Source organism: Chiloscyllium plagiosum, chromosome 21, assembly GCF_004010195.1.
Source record: "Chiloscyllium plagiosum isolate BGI_BamShark_2017 chromosome 21, ASM401019v2, whole genome shotgun sequence".
NCBI classification, from domain to species: domain Eukaryota; kingdom Metazoa; phylum Chordata; class Chondrichthyes; order Orectolobiformes; family Hemiscylliidae; genus Chiloscyllium; species Chiloscyllium plagiosum.
The window spans coordinates 8,510,574-8,516,682 of record NC_057730.1 but is presented as its reverse complement, the minus strand read 5'-3'; the positions used below and the strand labels follow the sequence as shown (position 1 = coordinate 8,516,682).

The window sequence follows — 6,109 nt, the reverse complement described above, 5'->3', positions numbered from 1 at the left end:
AGCTGGGAGCACAGAGCACGCAGAACTCAACCTGGCTGAGTTGGGCAATCTGAAGTAAGCGGACAGTGGCCTGACCAAGGGGTGCAACATGGAGGGGTTGCTGTCGCAGCCACACTATCATGGGTCCTAAGTCCTTGGGGAGTCAAGTGTTCTTAATGACGAGGGGAACATTATTGGGTCATTTCAGAACAGCACAGCCTGCTCTCCACTGGGTTGAACTTCTGCTGCAATCCCCTGAGGTCCTATAAAGTACCGCCCAGTGAGTGCTAGCGGGGAGGTGAGGGTGAGATGAGAGTCCGCATGCACAGTATAGAGTGATGCCGGTCCCTGTGGGCAGGATGCTGCCCAGTGAAATTGACAAGACAAAGCGGTCTGTCAATATCACCCAACAAAGGAAAGATAAAGTGGGGGATGAAGGGGCTGTTGGCAAGAGGGAAAGGAGGGGGTCAAAAAGGGTTCAGGTAGGCCTGCCCAAGCAAGACTGGGTGGAGCTGGAGCTGGCAGGGTCGGAGAGTTCAGGGCTGTGGGTAATTGCTGCCCGCAGCATGGCGTAATGTGTCTGGGATTTCCAGTGTGAGACCCTGAACAGAGCAGTGGATGCTGCCTTCCAATGTCTGCCGACCCAGGAGGGCTACTGGGCATGAAGCAAACGTTATTGCGGTATCAGGGACTGTGATAGGTCGTACGTTGAAGGTGACAGGGTTAGATAGTAAAAACAATGACTGCAGATGCTGGAAACCAGATTCTGGATCAGTGGTGCTGGAAGAGCACAGCAATTCAGGCAGTATCCGAGGACAGGCAAGATCGACGTTTCGGGCAAAAGCCCTTCCTGATGAAGGGCTTTTGCCCGAAACGTCGATCTTGCCTGTCCTAGGGTTAGATAGTAGCTCTACCATGGGTACTCCATACTTCCTGATGAGACACAGCAGTCTTAAAATTATGTGGATCCCAAAACAACATTTAGCTATGCCAATATAATTTTCTGAAAGCAATATTGGTGGTTTGGGAGGTTTAGAACCATCTTTAAACTCTCAGTTTTACAGTTTTCTTTTGTATTTTAATTAAACCATATATAATTCACATTTATTCTCATACAGAACCATTCTGCACCTCAGTCCAGGATGCCAAAATGTTCCTTACTCTGTATTACACCATATCATTGAATTTTATTGTATTTTTTTAAGTAAACATGCTTCTGAAATCTTTGATAAGAGAAGCAATGTACAGTCTGATGCCAATCTAGTTAAAGTGACTGCTTTGATCTCCTTTAGTTCATTCTTTGACTAGTTAGAGAGTGACAGCAGGGCAGTCATAGTGTGCAAGAAGAACGGAAGAGTTAATATCTTATTAATAAAACCCATGCAGAATTTGCATTTCATAAGCACTGATGGTTCCTTAAAAGAAAAATCATCATAGATTACCAAACGCAAATTAAATCAAGTCATCTCTAGATCTTGAGCTGCAGGGATTGAAACAGACATTCAACCCCAGCAAGCAAATGTGTATGCAAGGCCGAACACAAAGGGTCGAATTTTCTCCAAGGTTCAATGAGTAATGCATTCAGGCACTAGGACCCTGTAGAGTACGAGCATGAATTGTGAAAGGCTGCCGGACCATCGCTGCTCCCTCTCTCTGTGTCTCTGCTGCCCTGTGCAGCCCAGAAGCCAGTAACACAGCCACCTCACCCCATCCCCCAGTATCAAGTTCCACGGCGCCCAGGTAAGTGTGGGTTACTGAAGGAAGGGGAGAGGGCGGCGGCGGCGGCGGTGGGAGGGGGGGGGGGGTGTGGTTGCTGGCAGAGGTTCCTTTTTTCCCCAAAGAGTTTTTGAGACTCAGTGATTTTAATTTTAGTCCGAGGTGGGGGAAAGTTGGATCTGCCCGATCCAGCCCGGGGAAAGGTGGATCGGCAGGGGGTGCCTGGCGAGACAGAAGGAAAGACGCCAATTAAATTTCTCTCATTAAAGATCCTGTGACCGTGGGAAATTGACAGGGCGGCCCTGCTTATTTTGTTTGTTTGTCTAGTGTTTTGTGTCGGCTGTCTGTCCTACATGTAAATCTTTGTCCGACCTGTTCGTTTCTGTGTTTGTCAGCGCTGCAGTCTGTTCTCTATTCCCAGCTCGAACCAGAGATAACGGGACCCCAAACCCCCAGGAGAAGGACCAGCCCAGTGACTTGTCCCACTGAGGCGGCGGTCCGCGGACACCAGCTCTCTCGGGGAAGTAACAAGCACCAGGGTAACCATTCCTGCTCGGACAGTAAGGTCGGGAATATCCTGTTTATACTGGTCACCAGCCAATATTGTTTGAGGACAGAATAGGGAAGCTAGGTACGGCGACCTACCTTCGTATGGCATGAGTTTAGATAAGTTTAGGGAAGTGCTCCGACTGGGGAATACAGTTCCAGACAGAACCTTTTCCCCGGGCTGGATCAGACACTCAGTTTGTGTTCTGGCTCAAGTTGGATCACGCATCTGCCTGAATGGGGTATAATTTGGGATGGCCAGGTTTTCAGAGCTTACCACTGCCTTTACCAAGCAGTGCTCAGTGCCGAAACGTGGGAGACTTTAAATTAATCAGAGTTGTGGCTGCCCTCCCCAGTCGCCCAACCTTTCTAGAGGTCTGACCCGCTAAGCAAGGGTCAGCTCACCAGGCCTGAATCGATTTAAAATTTTGTTCAGGTCCGGGACCCTGTCTAATTTAAGACTCTGCCGGACTACGCCAAACTGTCAGAGAAATTAGGTAAAAACAATGGCTGCAGATGCTGGAAACCAGATTCTGGATCAATGGTGCTGGAAGAGCACAGCAGTTCAGGCAGCATCGAGGAGCTTCAGCAAAATCGACGTTTCGGGCAAAAGCCCTTCATCAGGAATCAACTCCATTGAATAAAGACCACACATGCGCGGATCGGATGAAATTGACAAACTGTTTAAAACAAGCGATATCGCTGGAAGAGAAATTGACGAGGCTGACACAGAACTGACAACCTTGCACAGGTAGATCAAGGGTTCTCTTCCTCAAACAGTGGGCACAGGCAGTTTTTATAGGGATACAGTAATGTGGTGTGAATTACAGAACAATCAAGAGTGAAACACGATCAACGGGAGGACAATCAGCCCTCCGTTAGCAGCAATCAGTCTGTGATTGAGTCAGGAGATTCCCATACTCTGTGAGAATAGGTGCTAATGTCTCTCATCCTGCCTTCGACGGTTTCACTGTAGTTATTCCACAAGAAAGGTACCTTGGTGCCTTTCAGTCTGAACATCCTCTGTGGTGTTCCAGTATGTGTGAGGAACAAGCTGCCATAAGGGCTTTGGGAGCGGTTGTGCTCATTGTGGGCTAGGAAGTTTATTAGGAGAAAGTGAGGACTGCAGATGCTGGAGACCAGAGCTGAAAAATGTGTTGCCGGAAAAGCGCAACAGGTCAGGCAGCATCCAAGGAGCAGGAGAATCGACGCTTCAGGCATAAGCCCTACCCGAAACGTCTCCTGCTCCTTGGATGCTGCCTGACCTGCTGCGCTTTTCCAGCTACACATTTTTCAGCTAGGAAGTTTATTGTCAGGCTCTGTCTGGAAGTGTATTCCCCAGTCTGTAAATGGCTGGAGTCATCTCCTGTTTGTCTTAGTCTGTTTGGTCAAGGCTGAGACACTCTGGGTAGTTTCTGTTATAGACATGGTTCCTTCTGTTCTTTGTGGCCATGCTGTGGGTAGACAGGGTAGTAGATTTTCTCCCACAAGAAGGGTAAGACATGGTTTTTAGTTTAATTTTGTATTTTTACTCTGAGTACCACAGGAGTGTCTTGACATTTGTAGTCTTTACATTTATGTTAATGTAGCCTTTAAACAACTGGAATGAACAGTTCAGTGCATTAGAAAATAAGGCAGAAGAGAGAATAGAACTGCTGCTGCCTGGCAACAGGAGTACAGTAACACAAAGTCAGAACAATTCAGCAGATGTCAGGCAGTTTGCAGATTCATTCAGATAGAAAAAGTCCATAACAGCAGATGTGCTGTGAGTCAGTCTCCAAACCACTCAGGGCAGGGCCAGGGAGATCTCCTGAGTTGCTGAGAATAAAACCCCAGAAACAGAACGCTGTGGAGGTGTCAGAGAGGAGCTGAAAATGTGTTGCTGGAACTGCGCAGCAGGTCAGGCAGCATCCAGGGAACAGGAGAATCGGGTTAGGAAGGCGGTGCTGAGTTCGAGGGATTTGACTGAGACAAGGTGGGGGGGAGGGGAAATGAGGAAACTGGTGAAATCCGAGTTCATCCCTTGTGGTTGGGTTTGAGAATGTGGCTGAAGAGCTTCTGTGCAGAGGAGAGTTTGAGAATGTGGCTGAAGAGCTTCTGCACAGAGGAGAGTTTGAGAATGTGGCTGAAGAGCTTCTGTTTGAGAAAGTGGCTGAAGAGCTTCTGGTTTGAGAATGTGGCTGAAGAGCTTCTGGTTTGAGAATGTCCGAGAGGAAGCCATCCTACAAACCTATTGGAGATATTGGTGTCAGGGACCATGACAGGTTGTAAGTGAGCTGAGTTGGAAGCTTGTTGAAGGGTCTCAGGAAGAGACACTGATGAAAGAAAATCACATCCTTTGAATGTAGAATGTGGTCAGAAAGAAAGTGGTTAAAGTCATACCAGCTGAACATTGGGACAGGAATGACCCTACAATGAGGTTTGTGTGTTTGTAAGATTGATATCAGGGAAGATATTTGAAACTTTTTGCCCCATATTTGAAATAGGACTTTTAAAAATAGTTCTTGGATTGTGTTACATTTTTCTCTTGTCTGTCTTTAAACTTCAATGTTTTTTGTTAAAAGTACAATGACAGCCTCTTGTGAATACATTCAGAGTCTGACCAGCATAGTAAAAAAAAAAGAAAATATATCATTCAAGCGAAGCTCACTCTGGGATCTGACTGACCTAGTATTACCATCACATTACATCATAACAAAATTAATGGTTTGAACTTCAAAAAAATCATGATTGAGATATGCTCTACACTCAGTAATATAGCTGTACATGACTTTAACTTATTTACAGCACAGAAGGAGACTATTTCATTTATCGCATCTGCTGTTGGAGGTTCCATCACACAATACTTGCATTTTTTCTTTGAAGAGAAAATCTTGCCAAATCTAATTAAAGTGTTTGCTTTGGTTGTAATCTGATTCACTCAACATTTTGTTAAAATTGCACACTTCAGAAAGAGTCATAGAGTTGTAGAGTCCTGCAGCACGGAGACAGGCCTTTTGGTCCAAATTGGTAGATACCGACCAAAATGTCCACCCACGTGAACCCTATTTCCCTGCACTTGGCCCATATCCTTCTAATCCTTTCCTAGCCATGTATTTGTCCGATTACCTTTCCAATGTTCTTAATGTACCCGCCTCAACCTCTGCCACTGGCAGCTTATTCCATACGCGTACCAGCCTCTGTGTAAAAAAGGTTTCCCCTCAGGTTCCCTTTTATTCTTTCCTCTCTAACCTTAAACTGATGCCCTCTACTCCTCGATTCCCCAGCCCTGGGAAAATGACTGAGTTTGTTCACCTTATCCATGCTTCTCATGACCTTGAACACCTCTGAAAGGTCCACCCTAGTCTCTTATGCTCTATAATAAAAGGTCCCTACAGCTCATACCATTGAGTCCAGGCAAAATTCTTATAAATTTCTTCTGCATTGTTTCCAGTTTATTAACATCCTTCCAATAACAATGTGAGCAAAATTGAACACATTACTTCCAAGTGCATCCTCACCAACGTCCTGTATAACTACAACATAACTTCCCAACCTAGAGTTATAGAGTCATAGAAATGTATAGCATGGAAACAGACCCTTCGGTCCAACCTGTCCATGCCGACCAGATATCCCAACACAGTCTAGTCTCACCTGCCAGCACCCAGCCCATATCACTCTAAACCCTTCCTATTCATATACCCATCCAAATGCTTCTTAAATGTTGCAATTGTACCAGCCTTCACCACATCCTCTGGCAGCTCATTCCATACACGTACCACCCTCTGCGTGAAAAAGTTGTCCCTTAGGTCTCTTTTATATCTTTCCCCTCTCACCCTAAACCTATGCCCTCTAGTTCTGGACTCCCTGACCCCAGGGAAAAGACTTT

At 46.0% G+C, this 6,109-nt stretch overlaps 1 protein-coding gene across 2 annotated transcripts in view; it reads left to right on the top strand.

Moving 5' to 3' along the window:
- Positions 1 to 1,587: 1,587 nt before the first annotated feature.
- The window catches only part of LOC122560512, a 30,585-nt gene continuing 26,063 nt past the window's right edge, over positions 1,588 to 6,109 (top strand). Inside the window, exons 1-2 of one of the 2 annotated variants that reach the window (XM_043711185.1) lie at positions 1,588 to 1,719; positions 2,678 to 2,992. The gene's annotated coding sequence lies outside the window, so the exon portion shown is untranslated. The remainder of the gene's footprint in view (positions 1,720 to 2,677; positions 2,993 to 6,109) is intronic. The other variant, XM_043711183.1, reaches the window with a different exon arrangement.